The 17049-nt window shown below is 42.6% G+C and overlaps 1 long non-coding RNA gene across 15 annotated transcripts in view; it reads left to right on the plus strand.

Annotated features, from left to right (window-relative positions):
- Positions 1 to 17049, plus strand: part of LOC308194127 — a 155761-nt gene that overhangs the window by 80151 nt on the left and 58561 nt on the right. Inside the window, exons 5-6 of one of the 15 annotated variants that reach the window (XR_013950294.1) lie at positions 3388 to 3443; positions 4523 to 7062. The exons of 12 other annotated variants lie outside the window; for them this stretch is intronic. This is a non-coding gene — a long non-coding RNA (uncharacterized lncRNA). Of the gene's footprint in view, positions 1 to 689; positions 7063 to 17049 lie in introns of all 15 variants that reach the window. 2 more of the 15 variants (XR_013950292.1, XR_013950293.1) reach the window with 2 other exon arrangements.

Consider the following 17049-nt stretch of genomic DNA (forward strand, 5'->3'; position numbering starts at 1 on the left):
AGTCCCTGATTGTACTGGAGCAGATGTGATTTACTTCCACCTACCAAACTCATTCCTCCATGGAAGCTATAGCCCAGTCAGCATGCTGCTGGGGCTGCGGGCGAGAGCATCACAAGGGAACACCTGCGCTGCTGTAGGGTGTTGTGGTATGGTAGCCAAAAATGGACTTCTCGATTGCTAGGTTGCTTCCTCTGAACCAAAATGTTACTGCCTTGGATTACCACCAGGATGTTTGGCCCATGCGCAGTTACACCCACCTTCCAACAAATGGGCATTTTAAAAATACCCTGTGTACGGGAAAATATTTATTCTACTGCTGGACAAGTGAGCTGTCAGAAGGACAAGGCTACTGGAAGGACTTTAGCCAGGCTCCCAAAACTGAGCTGCTGTAGGCTATGCTAATAGTAATAAGGAAGTAATCAAAAACAAACAGTTGCAGAGCCAGCTTCTTGCGCAGAAGGCGATGCAGCAGGGAGCAAATCCGTGTTTGCCAAGTGGGAAAAAGGACACTGACTGGCAAGGAGAAATGTTATTTGCTGGTTTGAGGGACAAACAAATGGAACAAACCCAAATCACTGCCTATTCATCAGAAAGAAAGGACGTGGAAATTAAAGGTGGCAGTTTGTAGCTGGCATTTTGCAGTGACAGGTCTCTTTAAACTAAGTGATAATGCCCGCAATTTTTTCCAGATAAGCTTGGAACAACTTCGCCTTTGCCTCTGCGCTTTCTGCAAGATCTACGTGAAGCTTGGTGATGACGGGCAGATTGTTAATTTCAATCATGAGCCCAATGGGATCAGGGAAGCGTGGCAGCAATAATCGAAAATGGATGCTTAGAGTAAGGAGGCTAACAAAGCAGTAGGAGCAAATATTGGCAAGTATGAGCAAATATTTGTTAGTACCGCTGCAGTTATACAGTGCAACGTGAGCTCCAGCCAGTGTTGAAGAAAGTTTAGAGCTCTGCTGGAACAAATCATAAAGCCGTAACGGAAACTTTGGGACCAAGCTGTTGGGAAACAGCTGGAACTTTCCAACGAGCTGAATTACAGTGGTAGCAGGGTGCCTGACACCTTGCATCCTGTCAAAAATCCCGTCTTAAAAGTTGCTTTCTGCATCACATCGATTCTGCAGGTAGTGTGGGTGTGCTCTGCCCCTGCTTGCACCAGTGGGAGCTTTGCCACATGCTCTCAGTGGGTCTGTGCTTTCACTCTGCCAGCTCCAATTGCCAGGCTTGCTTTATATTCTGCAAATGCTCAATGAATTTATTTGCCAGATTTCTGGACTAGCCTCAGACCAGAAATGGCTTAATATGGAAAATAAAAAACTACTGCACGTTCCGGTATCTCTGTTGGACAATAAAAGAGTATAAGGGGGGACAGAGCAATTATCAACCTCAGTCTGAGTTTTGGCTGTATGCTTTACCACTGAGGGATGAAAGTTTCTCTAATTCGCCGCAAAGGACTCTCAAAGTTCGCAGACATTAAATATTGAATTAAATTATTGAATTGAGAGATATTCCTGGAACAGGTACTCAGACTCTTTCCTGCATTTAGCACCCAACATTGTAAAACTACTTTATACGTCAGTGATAGTTTAAAAAAAAATCTTGAGAACACAGATTTGCCAGCGATATTCTGAGGGGGAGTAGGAGCAACATTTAATTTTTTTAGTAGAAAAATTCAGAATTAAATTAATTTGGTTCTTAGTTCTGGGTAGGAGAACGTTGAGGTACTGTTGTACGTTTCTGTCCTCCATCCCCTTTACAATTGTGAATGTACATGAAAATAGAAGACTTGCTCAAGATTTTGAAAAGATCTCTGCAGTTGAGCAGAGTGGTTTCACAACAACTTTCAGAGCTTTGAAACATGGCCCAGAATTGTGCTTGTTTTGAAAACTGGTATGTTTGAATGTTTTTGTGGCATTACATAGTACCAACACCTGTGCCTTAAACTTAGAGAGATTTATTCCTAATAAGAAGAGAAAGCGATGCCCTGGACATCAATAGTCTTTCTAGTTGAAAGAAATACTTCTGTGGGGGTCTCTTGAGCACAACGTGATTTTTGAAATGAGTTTCTGGAAAACTGTTTTCTTTAGCCAAAAATATTTGAGGCAGCTTTCCTCAGGACCCATCAACTCTAGGGTCAGATCCTGAAATCATTTCAGAAAAGATGTGGTCTGTATACGTCACTCAGGTTTCAGTGCCAGTGTTTCAACAAATATTGCTACAGTCAGTCATAGTATACAAATGTTAGCTATGCAGATAAAACAAATAATAAAATATACAAATTTACTTTTGCAAATGACTCTTCTGAATTGCAGCTGCAATCCTAATTTCTTATGTTGGTTGAAAAGGATGATTTCTTTGGAATATGGATGGAAAGTGAGCTATGCTAATTCTCTCTCCTCAGCTGCTGTAAGGTCAAATTTAGAGGTTACAGCTTAGGCACTCATACTGAAATGCAGGAAGCCTAATATTTCATTACCACAAGCTTCTTCGGTTCGTTTAAACCAGGATAAAATAACTACTTTGATTTGTTAGTGCGATAAACCTGGCATTGCACAGGCATAAATTAGTATGGCAGATGTAAAACAGAGAAGTGAGGATCAGTATCTGGATTTCTACATGGCAAATGGATACTGGTACAAAAATACTACAGCTGAATGCGGGGGTGCAGTAAGAAATTGTTCTCACACCAGGTTTTGATTATAGTAGTATCAAGCCTGAAGAAACTCCGCTAAACTTTTCAATTTTGGCAGGCTGAGCAAAATTTCATCAGCCATGGCTTGTGTCTCTGATGTATAAAGCTATTGTAGTTAATTTATTATAGACATGTCCCCACTAAGCAGTACTAAAGGTGCTAAAATGAAGTGGGTGCCAACAATAAATAGAAACATTTATCAGTTCTTCAAAGAAGAAATGAGATGAAAGTTCTCACTTGCTACTATAGATTCCTGCGTATAGAGGTTTTGAAATGTAATAGTGTTTTCTTCTGCTTCTCCAAATCCCTCCGTTCAGTTTTTCTTTTTTCCTTTTGATTTTGGAAAACTCACTACTCTTTGGAACATAGCACATGTCAGGTGGATTTGTCCTGTTTTGCAAAAAGGAATGCAAATTGCTGAGAGCGCTTGAAAACTGTTTAAATACAATTGCTTATAGACAAAAGGGGATCTGCTCTCTTCAGCCTCTGGTGTTTAGACTCTTTCCTGGACAGTGTGAACGTAGAGTGTCTGAAGAGGTGATTGCACAAAAGAAGGTTCCTAAGGGATTTTATTGAAATCAAAGAGAGGGATGCAACATTTGTGTGGAGATCAGGGAAGTAACTCAGATAGAGCAATGGGGACTCTGGGAGAAGTACTTCTGACTTCGCTTTGAATTCCCATGCTACAGGTGCAGAAATAACCGAAGCATGTTGGGGAGAGAAGTGGAAAGCCAAGGGAATGTGTGTAAGTCTGTCCCTAGAAGAATGCATGGAGAGGTCTTCCAGCATGGAAGCAATGTTGATTGTATGGTAAACAGTGGATTCTTCTGAAGCAGATGAAGAGTTGAAAAGCTTTAGGAACTGCTTCGGTCCCTCATACAGCAAAGACACTGAAATAAAGTCCCCTACTTCTTCAAGGTTATACTGAAGTATATATCAGTTAAACTAACAGACATACAATTTCAGAGGAATCATATTGAATTTTAATTCTCTTTGGGGAGAAATAAAGTAACACTTAAAAGAAATAAAATAAATAAATAAATAAAACTAAAAAAAAAAGAAACAAAACAAACAGGAACACCAAAACCCAACAGTGTGTATGCCCTGTTGGACTTGATCTTGTTGCACCTAAGTGCAGGTGAAATGGAGGGCTCCAGGGAAGGGAGTTTGAGCAGTGATGTGGCCAGTTTTATGTGAACGGTTAAAAATGGTTTTATTAGTGGGAGAGTGAGGGGGAGATGGGTTAAAACTCTGCTTTTGACCGATGCTCAGATGTGTGGTAGGAGACCAAAGAGTTTAGTATTTTCTTTAGCTTCTCCACTTCTGTGACTTGCTCTTAATGTCATGGGTACAAGGGTCTTTGGCTGGGCTCCTTCTGGAGCACAACACAGGAGATATTTCACTCATAGTCTTTGCTCAGGCACAGTTATGGGAGGGGAGTGCATCTGATATGTGTGACCCTGCTGTTGCCCAGTTCTCCTGGTGGTTTCATCCAAAAACCCTGATTGCCCTCCTCAGCTCTTCTGCTGTCTCTACACGTTGAGCATCCAATGAAAGGGGCTACTGTGAAGTCTTCTCCTGGTTAGCAGGCGCAGGGCTCTAAAAAGAGCCAGCAGGCTCTAAAAAAGCTGGGGAGAAAGCTGTGAGAGGGGTTTCAGACCAGGAAGGTTGGTTGGAAAAGGGTGGCCTGGGCAGAGATACTGAAGAGGAAGAGGTGAATCTGAATGTGTGGCTGTTGTAGAGAGAGTGTCCCAGGGAAGAGGAGAGGTGCTGAACCTCTCTTGCTGAGGGTAAAATAGCCTGAGACAACCTCCTTTTCCCCAGATGGGCAGCGTGTAGGACCATATTGTTACAGAGCCTGTAAGGAAACCAGCTAATAAAATACGGAAATATGAAGAGAGAGTACTTAAATGTGCCCAAATGCCTTCTTGATTCAGAGTTCTGCTGCTGTGAAAGAGTAAGACAACTGGATTTATCACTATTTACTATTAATCTCTCTCTATTTACCATTAATCTATCTCTATTTGCTAACTCTGTCTACTATTAAGTCTATTTACTGTTTATTTGTCACCTTTCTCTCACTCAGCAAATAAAGGAGTAAAGAAAAAGCCTAGACTTCAGCAGAAGCAAGGAGATAGTGAAATTGTGGTAGGCCAAATCACTAGAGTTTCTTGTTCGGCTTGTGGTCGAAGGCATCCTCTCTGGAAACCATCTTATGGATTAGGAATCTGTTCATCTTCCTAGACTGGTGGTTTTGTTTGCACGGTAAACTTAATTAATTTATTAAGCCAAGTAGTCAGAAATAGCAGTTAAATTAAAAGTGATCGTGGATGAGACTCTGTGTGGACCTAGCCTCTCGAGGCAATGTGCTGTGAAGAAACTGCCATTTTTTGCCAACCAAAATGGCGCTAATCAAGTTGTAGCAGAGAGAAAAACCGGGCGGGTTGTCTAGCATGGAAAGGTAAGATGGGAGCTGCAGCTTTTTTTCCACATTTTTTTAAATGGAGATTCGCAACATCGATCTGTTTCCCTAAAATCAGGGAAAAAGCCTCAAGTGACTGCCTGCCCTTCTGAGTTTTAGTATGCAGCCCACCTACACATAGCCCTTTTATCTGCAGAAACTGGCTGTACAGTCTGTCTTGATTAGATCCTATAGTGTTGGCGTTTTTTTTTTCTAATTCTTTCAATACCTGTCTTGTCAAATTTGCCAATTCAGTCTTAAAATACTGACAAAACATGGAAGACAAGGTGATGTGTTTAGCCTGGTACTTAAGCTTTCTTTGTTTTGATGTGTTATTACTCCTTATTCTTCTCCCTGTGAGACACACAAAAGAGAAAGAATAGCTACCAGATCAACAATCAAATGACAATGACTACTTTTTAGCAGTCCGTGCAGTCATGATTTGTTGTAATCAACCCAGGTACTCCCAGTGCGGGACAGGAATTGAGATAACTTGAGATAAAGGAAGTCTGCTGTATCAAAGCTTGATCTGGCCCAAGCTTTTGCTTCATAAATACTTCAGGTTGCAGTAGTATGTAACTTTTATAAAGACATAAAGATCAGCTGGGGATGCATTCTCACGGCTGCAATTTCATAGTCGTTCGGTTTCATAGTGGTGCTATAGTGGGTTAATTTGTGTAATCTTTTTTAGTGCAGCTTTTCCTCAGAGAGACGGTCAGTTAAGTTACGGATTTGTTATTATGCATGTAATTTCAGAGACTTAGGAAGAATATATCAGCATAATCAGCAAAGGAATAAATGATAGAGAACATGTAATTATGGCCTTCCGCATTATTGTTGATTGTGTGTGTCTGCAGAGGAGCCTTGGGTAAGGTCAGACCATGCACAGTGTTTGTCCTGACCACACGTTGTGATAGCGGAAAAGAAACCCAGATGGAAAGGCTGGGTGAGAAAGCTGCAGTGGCTGTAGGTGGCTGGAGGACTGGGACTGCTTAGAAATCTATCCAAGAAAAATACCTTCTGGGGCCTGAAGTTTTGCAGAAGGGGAAATCACAGTGCAAACAGTGACAGGACTTGCTCCCAGCTGTAGTGATGATACTAGGATTCAAGTCTTGCACTGCCCATACAAACTCCATGGTTTCAGGACTCCACCTCTTGAGGAGGCTGAGGGTTTGTGTTCACCTGCCGTAATGACAGTCGAACAAAGCTGTCTTTCCTGAGCATATAGCACGTGAGAGGAGAACGAAGGGCTGCACCTTGTGTGCTGCTGAATTGCTTTGTCGAAAGCTTCCCTCCTTTTTTTTTTGCCCCTCCTGAAGTGTGAACATACACAGAGCTGAACGAGCAGCAAAAGACTTGTGACGACTTGCCTTGTGGCTGGGAAAGTGGAAAAGGTTTTACGGCTGGGATGATGTCTCTGCACTTGAGTGAAAGCATCGGTGTGGCTTTAACAGCCCATACACCCTGATTAAGAGCCTTATTTTTTTTACATACATCATAAATAAAACTTCAAAGGTTTGAGAGTGAGGGAAGGGGATGAGAGCACATTCTGCTATCCACTAGAAACATTTTTGCCTGCCAGAGCCATTTAGTGAATCCGCTAAACAGCTTTGTTAAGGTGTTTATCCCACCAAGACAGTTCATAGCTGTGGGCATTCAGGGGTATAGAAATGAATTCAGGCTATGCCAAGCATACAGGACAATGTTTCTGAGCCAGGCACAATGCAGTGGCTCATCTGCATAATCCCTCCATCCTGCTTGAGATGGAGGAGAACTGAAAAGCAGCAGATACTATATGTCAGCCCTGACAGCTTTATTAAAACTACAGTGAGTTCTTCTGGTCTTACTGCTTCCACCTTGCCAGCATTCAGCCTGTCTAGAGAGAGCTGCATTGCCCCATCCGGTGAGTTTGGGGAAAAAAATGGAAGGGGAGGAAGGATGGATACAGGGATTTCTCTTTATACTCTCCGCAGCTGCATCTGGAGGTGCCACAGGTTGTCTTTGTCACTCTGCAGATAAATGACATTCAAGGGAGAGCGTGCAGCTGCCTGGCCTGGTGTGTGTAAGGTACGGTGCACAGTATGCAAGTAGGGAAGCCAGGGGCAGGTTTCCAAAACTGCCAGCTCTTACTTAGGCACGGCCATGAAGTGGCTGGGTTTTCTCTACAGTACTGCTTTCAGCAGGAGTTGCTGGGTGCTGAGCCCTTCTGAATTTGGCTTCTTGACAGTGCGATTCATCACTTGGTGGAAAAGATTGCTTTCAGCACCCTGTGAATAATCCATTCTGCTTGAGTGTAAATAATACCTCTAATATTTCCCCTTTTTGCTTTTGTGTAATATTATGGATTATTTTCTTTTTCCCAGAAAATGCAGAGAGAGGCTATTTCTCCTTATTGGATTTGAGTGAATAATTTGCAATTAATTATTTATTCAGGGAATCAAGTCTTTTTCTGCTTGCAAAAAATCTCCACTCTTGGATTACTTACTCAAATGTGTGTGATAATTTTTTTTGTGCTGATTCTCTTTTTTCTTTTCCCCCTATCCCTTCTCTTGGAGCTGGGACAAGCTCAGTTTGGGACCTTGCTCAACAGTGTTACGTAGTCCAGCAGCTTCTCCTTGGACAGGTGATCGCGTGGGTCTGTCATGCAGGCATTTAAAATGATGTTGCTTCTATAAGCATTCAGGGCAATGTAGATTGATTGTGGTTTGCAGGAAGTACCTTTGAGAGGGAATATGGAATAATTTGCTGAAAAATTGCTGTGACTGAGCACTGACATCAAAACTTGTTCAAGTGTTCTTCTACTCAGTTTTGTGTGAACCTACTACAAAAACAGTGAGGTAGGAGAAGGGCAGAAAAGAAATGAGGAAAAAGGTCTCAGACCTAAGGTCCTTAATTGCTTGCAGTGTTCACTTAAACCATTTTCCTACCAACTACTTGTCTCATATCATACAGATCCGCTGAGCCTGTGGTTTCCGAAGTTTTGCTCATAGAGAACTACTTAACAGATAGGACACCAGATGATAAACCTCAAAAGAGTGCTCATCTGCTGTGCACGAATATTCTGCTTAATGGGTGGAATTATTGTAAAATCCCATTGAATGGCCTTGGTATCTGAATGCAGCCAATGAGTGGCTCAGAGGCTTTGTTTTTCACAGAATCATAGAATTGTTAAGGTTGGAAGAGACCTCCAAGATCATCTGGTCCAACCATCACCCTACCACCAATGCCACCACTAACCCATGTCCCTAAGCACCACGTCCAACCTTTCCTTCAGCACCCCCAGGGACGGTGATGCCACCACCTCCCTGGGCAACCCGTCCCAATGCCTGACTGCTCTTTCTGAGAAGAAATGTCTCCTCATTTCCAACCTGAACCTCCCCTGACACAACTTGAGGCCATTCCCTCTAGTCCTATCACTAGTTGAGACATCTGCCCTCATGCTGCAGGTGAACATCCAAATCAAAGCTTTGGGTTAGTACTGCCGGGGTTTCCTCTCCTGCAGGGGCCATTCCTGGGACTGCAGGGGTGGTCTCAGTGCGCTGAGAGCGTCCTTTGATAATCTGCATTTACTGCAGCACTCCTGGAACCGTGACACTGTTCTTTAGTAGACAGATCTTTTGTCAGAGAAACTAAGTAATGAACTTTATGCAAGCATTTTCCAAGGATTAATGCCAACTAAATCAATAGCAAGCCTAGCTTGCTGCTCTTAGCTTATTTCCTTCTCTCTCTCTACCTGAGCAAATGCTGGCATGCATGCTAACTGCACAAATAGCACAGACCAGTGGAGGGTGTCCCTAGGCTGAAAGTCATAAGCGCTAGGCAGCATGGCCATTAGAGGTTTTGGGGACCAGACTTATAGTGAGAGGAGCATGACAAGGGCATTCTGGAGGTGGCGGGCCAGGTGACGTGTCTTGCTGTATTTACGTTCCTGTAATTCCCAAAGCTGCCTGCCCTTCACCTCCACCTTTTAAATTGTTATAAATGATTTAACTTGAACAAAGGAGGCGAATTGGGCTTGTGTGTGCCTGGGTGGCCAGACTTTACCTCCATGTCTGTATATAGAAGCTGTTAGTCCTTCCTGACGTTGCAGCGGAACATGGAGCATCAAAAGGCCTTTCTAACATGAGAGGCGTTCTGGTTTGGATGTATTGAGGCCCCTGTAATAGTTATTGGAATCCTGCTGATGTAAAATCTCTATGTTGTCATGAATCATCTGTGAAAATTTTAGTGCCTCTAGGAAAAAAGAATAGGAAAGAAAAGAAATTCACAAGGGAGAAAGATGAACAAAGTTAGTCATAACTTGGGAAAAACGTGTGGTAAAACATGAAGGAAAGATCTTATGAAGTCACTGCTTAGGATGTTTTCTTTTCATGTTTTTCTTGTACAACAAATTACTAGTGGTTTTACAGTGTTACAATCTGCTAATTGCTTATTAAGCCTTCTTAAGCTGTTTGGAAGTGCAACTGTTTCATAGAGAGAAAGCTGCCCTACTAAATATTGATCTGTGCAAACTGCTTAGTGAGAGACACCCAAGCCAAGACAGCAAGCTTAAAAACCAGGGCAGAAACTTGATTCTAACCAGATAAAATGCAGCTTGAATCCCACTATAAACTAAGCCCCAAGAGTGCTAACTACATTTTTATGAGATGGTTCCCAAAACACCAGTTGTGTAACTGCATATTATAGCCTGAATGTGTGTTTCCACGACTTTCTGTGGCAATTTGTGCAAGGCTTATTGCATCACACAGATACAATACTAAAAATAATGTTTTAGTTAGGAAATACTGGGCAGCAAGAGAGGAGAGACCTGTGGAGAACCCTGTTTATTTGCATTTGGTGTCTGTATTTGTTACTGTAAATGTTTTAATGCATACCTCATATTTTAGATTGCATAAACCCTTAATTCGGGTTATCCAGCACCATCTGTAGTCAACAGAGAACAAAAAGAGGCTGTGCAATACTCTGACTGATGTAATAGCTAAATGAGTTTTGGAGTCATTTTTACACACAGATTGCCTAGGTTTAGGAAATTAGGTGCCAGATTCTCCGATTCTCCACAAGCAGCATTTACCAAAAGGTAGTCACAGACCATTGGAGGCTATAAGGTATCAGAAAGTTGTCCATGAAAAAAAGCTGTTGAACAAAACAAACCAAGAGCAAAAAAAACACTCTCACCTCAGGCAAGCAAATAAAAGCTAGAAGTGAAAAGTGACTCCATTTATAGTTGGTTTAAATGAAAACCATCGGGGAATGGCTGCAGAAAACAGCCACCCCAGGGTAGCTGGTAGTTTACTTAAAGGAGAAAACAAAGGCTGGGTTACATGAATTCATAACGCTGGGAAGCATTACCGCAGAGTGCTGAGCGTTGTGCTGGTACCTGAACCTGAAGGTTATTGTCTTTCTGGTATATGTATCTGATGTGGGCTTTGGAAGAAACACTATGCTTTGTGTAGAGTGACAAAAAGTCTTGACTCTGGTGTGGGAACCAGAGGAGAACGAAGACATGGAGGTCCATAAACCATCAAAGAACAGAAGATTTTGTTGGAAACTTTAGTAAAATGTCTCACGGGCATTTTGGATATGTTTGCCGGAGACAAATTAAAAAAAAGTATTTCCAATACTTAGGAGACCAAAGGACCCAAAGAAATCTGCCCCCCCCCCCCCCCCCCCCCAATTAATTTAAAGATAATAAGCAAAAAGTCCCGGCCAAGCAATAATTAGGCAAAAGGAGATAGAAATGTCTTACAGAATTGGTTCTGCCAGGACTATATTTTTAATATCCCACTAGTGGCCAGTAAAGGAAATGGAAAGTGAAAGTCTTGCCAAGATTACATATTCACAGCTCTACCTACTTGCTTCTCAGTGCCCAGAGGCATGAAGGCCTGAAACAACATCATGTTTAATGTTACACTAAATCTTGTCATGTGAAAGTGGAAGATGAGCTAAATTTAAGATAAATATTGCCATTCTGCCACAGAAAAGAAAGCTGGATTCTGAATGTTGGACATACTTGCAGGGCAGGCCGCAAGAAACTCACCCTTGGATGAGAAGCAAAGCCTCTGCACTGGGAAATGTGTAGTGGTGGTGTAGGCGAGTGGTCCTGTGCACCTCCAGAGAAGTAGGAATTCCCTGTATTAACGTCCGAGAGTGAAGTTTGTTTTCTCACTGCACTATCAGGGCTCTGAATGAGCTATCACAGTCTGTAAGGCAAATACATATTTATTTAGGCAATTTTAAAAAATTGATTTTTGATCCAGTACATGGTAAAAGCTCCTAAGGAACCAGCTATGTAAATCCTTCCTTAGCCATATAAATACTGTTTTTATTCTCTCTGTAGTTACCTTTCATGTGATAGCACAAAGGCTGAATGATGATTAGCTGGAATCAGTGCTCAGGAAAGAGGGAGAACAGGGAAATGGATTCTATTTCATAAATTTTCTTGTGAGACTCTAGTAATTAAATACTTTGGAAGTGTGGTAATAACTGGTACCCTTTATTCATCATGGTATTTGTCCTGGCTCTGACATTCAGGTCGGCCAGTCACATCACCTCCATTTCCTCATCTATACAATGGGAATAAAAGTACTGACCTTAATAAAATCTCTCCAAGATTGAGAGAGAGCAAATGCTCCGTAGGATCTGCATAATTATTGTGAAATTTCAGCTATGAGCAATCCCCTTGGAGTCGATGGGACTGCTCGCATGTGGGGTTAGTTACAGTACCGGGAGCCACTGATGGCCGCGAATAATGGAAAACTGTCTTCCTCATTGATCAAAAGTCTGCTTCTGCAGAGCTGTTTTTGCTCTCCATATGGGCTGGGACTTTCAAATGATGCTTTAACAAGTTATATGCCGGGGAGTTGGCTCCCTAATTCCTTTTAGGTTCTTTTGAAAGTCATTGCTAAGAAAGCAGGGGGTTATTGTTGAAATTGCAGTCTAAAATTGCAAACGAGCATTTATTTATTAAAAAAAAAAAAAAAGCGGAAATTGTAGAACGGGGAGGAAAGAGTCCTAAGCTAGTTTGGAAAGGGAAACTTTCTTTAATGGGGAACGAAGACAATACAGCTGAATATAAATTCTAGTTTTGCTATTCTAATGTGAGTGTAAACATTTTATAATGGACAGTGCTGCGTAGGGGGGATTCTGAAGTACAAAGTGCATATGAAAACTTTTTTATTTCTTAATTGGGTCAGTGCTAAGTTTCTATTTGGATGGACTGAAATAGCAAAATAAGTAGCCTGATTTTCAACGCTGCTCTAAGCAGTCCCCATTACAGTGAAAACAAGCTACTGCAGCCTCCTGCTTTTGAAAACCTCAGCCATTGCTTTTCATTGATGCCACTTGTTTTCTTCCAGTTATGTCAATACCAGAGAATCATCTTACTTGAGCCATGATTTCTCTTCCATTTTAAGTGGGTAATATCCATATGCAAATTCTCTAGAAAGGTCTCTTGGCAAATGCAGGGGGGAAAAAAAAAGAAAAAAAAAAAAAAGAAAAAGAAAAGCTTCTTAGCAACAGCTGGGAAGAACATCAAGAAGGAATCTTTTTTTTTTGTCAGCCTTGGAAACATGTTGGCATTCGCATCTCTGCTCAGCACTCTGCTTGAGCTGTGTGCTTATTAGGGCTCTTGGAGCAGGCAAACCGCACCGGTTCAATATATATGCATGTTTTGTTGTTATTTTAGGCAGAAGTCTCCAGAGGTGCATGCTGCAGTACTGATCCAAAGTTCAGGAGATTTAGTCCTTGCTGACCTCTGCATGTTGTTACTTACACTCTCTTCCTTCACAGTCCCCAAATCCCTGTGCTGTGTGCCTCTTGTAGAGGAATCGAACTGGTCCAGAATGTCTTTGTGCTTTTATTGCGAATGCCTGCTGCCTGCATGTGGTCTAGGCAGGGAAGAAGTCTTCTGGCCTTTTTGGGGAGCTGTTGCAAACAGTATTTTGCAAACAGATAGGCAAGCAAGCATGGGATACCCTGCTCTTTATTTGCTTTTAACATCAGCTGGGTGTGCAGGTATTGGGGAGTTACCACTGAAGTAGGGCTACAGTGAGGGCAACCACGTTGGGATTTTTCTCAGCCTCAAGTACGAAAAGGGTGTTCCCGTTTCAAGCAGAAAAGCTCAGGAAGATGCCCCCTGTAATTACTGGCAATCAGCAATCTGTCTGCTGTCACTCAGTTTAACCCATGCAAACTTGCCATGTGCAATGGATCCTTTCAGCGGGTGTGATTGCAGAGCAGGGGTAGTCCATCTGGTTCATCCAAATGCTGCTTTGAAGGAGGATGATTGACAGGTTTTTCAAACCCGGCATGCAGCAGGCTGCCTGGAAGCTGGTTACTTCCCAGCCTGGATACAAAAAATATCAATATTAAGCATGCTATCAAAGTAAGAGTAGCTGGTAGTGCTAGCAGCGGCAGGCAAGTAGGCAGTGGGAATGTTGTAGCTGAGCAGGTAAGCCAGATTTCAGCAAACTGTTTGTAATGTGAGGTGATACATGCAAGAAGAAAGCATCACCTCTTCTAGACGGACAGTGATTTTGGTAAATACCTCTAATTTGTAAAACCTGCAATGGAGTTTGAGTGCCTTAAAGCAAAAGAGGTTCAAAGGGGTCACAAAAATGAAGTGTAATCATACGTACAACTGCATGCCCATTTCCTCCCCTGAATATGGTATTTCTGTTCTGATCTAGCTGTTCCAGTATTATGTTTCATAATAATTAAAAGACAATTGCACCTATTTTTCTCATTCAGAGTTCCCAAAGCTGCTGCTAAATATGTTGTCTTGCATATTTGTCTGCTTAATTTGTGCCTGGAGATGCTTTCTCTTTATTTTTCTTTCCCTCTTTGAGATTTCAGATTACTGGTCCAGAGAAAATGGGCAGTTTGCCTTTACATTATATGAATAGCAGAATAGGATCCTGTCACAGATGAAAGTACTATATTTATGTCTCATTATAATCCATTCATTGCTTCATGGACCCAGAGTCCTCCAGGGAGTGCCACAAACCCACATAATTTTCCCAAGTGCTGCATTTTGCATTCGGATCTTTGGTTTAGCTGACAGATACGAAAAAAAGGGAGAAAAAAGTGCAGGAAGGCAGCGAGTCCATGCAATTGTGCGCGTGCAGATGCTGAGCGGTGATAGACAGCAGCAATTTCAACTCAAACCCGTCCCGTCGTGCTCCTGCTCCACGTTCCCTCCGACGCTGTGACAGAGCCATGGGGGCAGGGATGAGCTTCAGGAGGTGGCAAAGATTGGTATGGCTTTAATGCTAGCAGGCCCATCGCAGTAGGTGAGTGTTGGCGTGGCAAGTCGCTGTTGTGCTGGAGCAGGCTGTAGTTTTGTGCCTGGAGTGCCTGAAAACGCGTGGAGCTGGTATTACTGAGAACGTTTCCTGGGTAGAAATTAATAGTTTCCAGGCAGGTGCTATGAAACCTTGACGCGGAGTATTTGGGGCAGTGGCAACCCAGAGCGGGTGCCCTGGCTGTGCCTTGCCGATAAGCTGCGTGCTGCTTTAGTCAACAGCTTTCTGACTGCTGTCTGCGTAGCGGGGCTGGGACTCTCCGAGCAGGGCTGTGACAGAGCAAGGCTGGCTTAGAGGGATGCTCGCATCTGAAAGCTCTTTTCCGGCTGGTTTTACAGAGCTGATCTTTGTCTCTCCCCTTCTGGGCCATATTTACCCTGGTCAGGTTTGGGAAGTGTTGCTGCAGTGGTTTGGAGAGGTTTCTTTGATCCTGATGATGTTGTGCTGTCCGTTACTGTGCCTTCTCATTCGCAGCATGTGGAGTATGTCCAGGGCTGCCCACTTCTAAGAGGAAATCTGGCTATGCTGATGCCAACCCTACTCTGTCAGTAGCCCTCTGATTGCCTTCACTGAAAGGAATATAACAGTGGGTATTTGCAGCTGGGGTGGGGGGACTGTGGATGAACTGGAGATGGCTTCACTGGGGTGTCACCTCTGATGCCGAGGGGGAGAAGGAGAACATGGGTAACAAGGTGCAAGAGGCAATATTCAGGCCTTTGGGGAGATAAACTTAGGTTGGGACAAATGAACAGGGGGGATTTTTTTACTTCAAGACAAAATGTATTTTCTGTCTTTCCTAACAAGATTTGCCATCACATTGCCTGGTTTTGTATGGAGCCTGAGGAATTCCTTGCAGTCTTTTCTTTGTCTGGGGTCTTCCACGGTTATTGTTCCTGCATCATGATTCCTCTCCTCTTTTTTCCCTCCAAACCTAGTTTTTTTCTAGCCAAGAGGAGACAGCGAGTCACTTCTGATCACTTTGTGGCACCTGTTAATTTTCTGCTGTTGCTTAATGGAGCATTTCACAGAAATACGCTCCATTTCGTTCCTGAACCACTGTGAAATGCTGTCAGGCTGCGTGTGATGATCAGGGCACAGAAGAGGAAAATATCGTAACTCTTTCTTTATGACGTTCATCGCAAAGCAGCAGAGCGCTGTGTCTGCCATGAAGTGAAGGCTGCATGGGGTGCCCGGGGAGTGCTCTGCTGCCAGGGGCTTTGCAAGTGGGAACACAGCAGCACTGTTCACCCTGGGGTCACTGAGGAGGGGTTCTCCATAAACCCAGTGGCAATTTAAGCCCTGTGGCTCCACAGGTTTCCCCAACATGGCACCTGCTGAGAGGTTAAAAAAAAAAAAAAAAAAAAAGAAAGAAAAGTCCTGATATGATTGATTGATCTGGGTAGATTTGATTTAGAGAGCTATTCAGGAATTCAGGACACTTATGCATTGAGTAAGTATGGATTTAATGGCTTAATTTAAAGCATCCAAGTTTTAAAACATTAGACTTGGGGTAGTAATGTTTCGTACGGATACTCAGAAGTGCTTAAAATCAATCAGGATCCATCCCTCTGCTCTGCAGGCAGGATGGTAGCTGCCAGCTAGAAGACAGCATTGTCCATCTGCATACAAAGAGTGCATATGTTATTCAGCTGTAATCAGAACAGAAAGTAATAACCATAGCTTGAGCTGTGACAGCAATGTAGCTGGCTGTTCTGACTGGTGTGTTTGTACATGGAAATCACAGATGCCTCTGCAATGCCACTACATCTGGGGAAAAGCAGTTGCAATTACTTTTATGGCGAGTAGGGTTGTTGAGTCACAGCCATCGTCCTGCTCTTCAATACATGGCCAGCTTTGTGCAGTGCCATCACTATATGGGAAAGCTTTTAGACATAGGCTTAACCAGACATATTCAGTGAGTGCACTCTGGAGTTTCTCTCATCAGCTCCACAGTTCTCATAAAAATGAAAGCATGGATGTATGTATTTGCTTGCATGAGTTTTGAGAACAACAGTCCATTATATTTTAATCCTATTTAAATTGCAAGCCGAAAAGCCTCCAAGTAGCACGGCTACCAAGTTCTTAGTTACACTCTTGATGCTTCAGTGACTGCAAATGCATTCAGACCTCCTCCTCTAGCATTTGTAATTGGCCAGAATTACTATATAAAATGTAGTCTAATATAGAAACACATAATATATGTTAACTGGAATTTCCTGGGTAGGAGTCAAAATACCTAAATAATTTTTAGTTTTTTGTTTTTTGTATTTTGCAAGTGACAGTGAACAATGTCCTTGCGTTGCTGTTATTTTGGTTTTCAAAAAACATGGCCAGGAAAAAAAAAAAAGAGATTAGAGAAAAAAATCCCCAGTTAGTATTCCTCCTAATTTTCTGTTATTTTATTTAAAGCATCATAATATACTTTTCCTAGGCTAAATGCCAAAACACGGCTAATAAGGGTTACACTTAGCTGAACAACCCTGAGAGATTAACCTGAAAAATGTGGGCTTTTGCAGTTACGTGGGCAGGTTTGGCATGATGAGATTTTGTGAGGTGTTGAGGGCTACGGTTTCTCAGGAGCAATGGGT

The sequence above is a fragment of the Anser brachyrhynchus genome (genome assembly GCF_964034855.1).
Source record: "Anser brachyrhynchus genome assembly, chromosome: 4".
In the NCBI taxonomy this organism is placed as follows: domain Eukaryota; kingdom Metazoa; phylum Chordata; class Aves; order Anseriformes; family Anatidae; genus Anser; species Anser brachyrhynchus.